This window comes from Mesitornis unicolor, unplaced genomic scaffold, assembly GCF_000695765.1.
Source record: "Mesitornis unicolor isolate BGI_N332 unplaced genomic scaffold, ASM69576v1 scaffold34052, whole genome shotgun sequence".
Lineage (NCBI taxonomy): Eukaryota > Metazoa > Chordata > Aves > Mesitornithiformes > Mesitornithidae > Mesitornis > Mesitornis unicolor.
Window position 1 is genome coordinate 7,486 of NW_010170427.1, and position 324 is coordinate 7,809.

A 324-nucleotide genomic window follows, 5' to 3' on the forward strand; every position below is an offset into this window, starting at 1 on the left:
CCGGCTTGTCGTCCTCGGCCCTTCCTCCTCCCTGCGGCACTGGCTCCAAAAAGCCACCAGACTCCAAAAAGCCACTGGGACTCAGGCTCCAAAAAGCCACCGGTACGCCCCTGGGCTGCGTCAGCTCAAGATGATGCTGGGGACAAGGTGCTGTCCCCAGGACCCCCCCTCCTCTTCTTCCTCCTCGCGTCCTGCTGCTACATCCTTGGTGGCTCCACGGCTGTCCCAGCCGCCCAGCACATTTGTCATGGGTTGCAAATAAGTGGGGGTGTCACCTGCAAAACAGAGCCATGGTGCTGGTCACACCGGGTGGCAGCTGGGGGA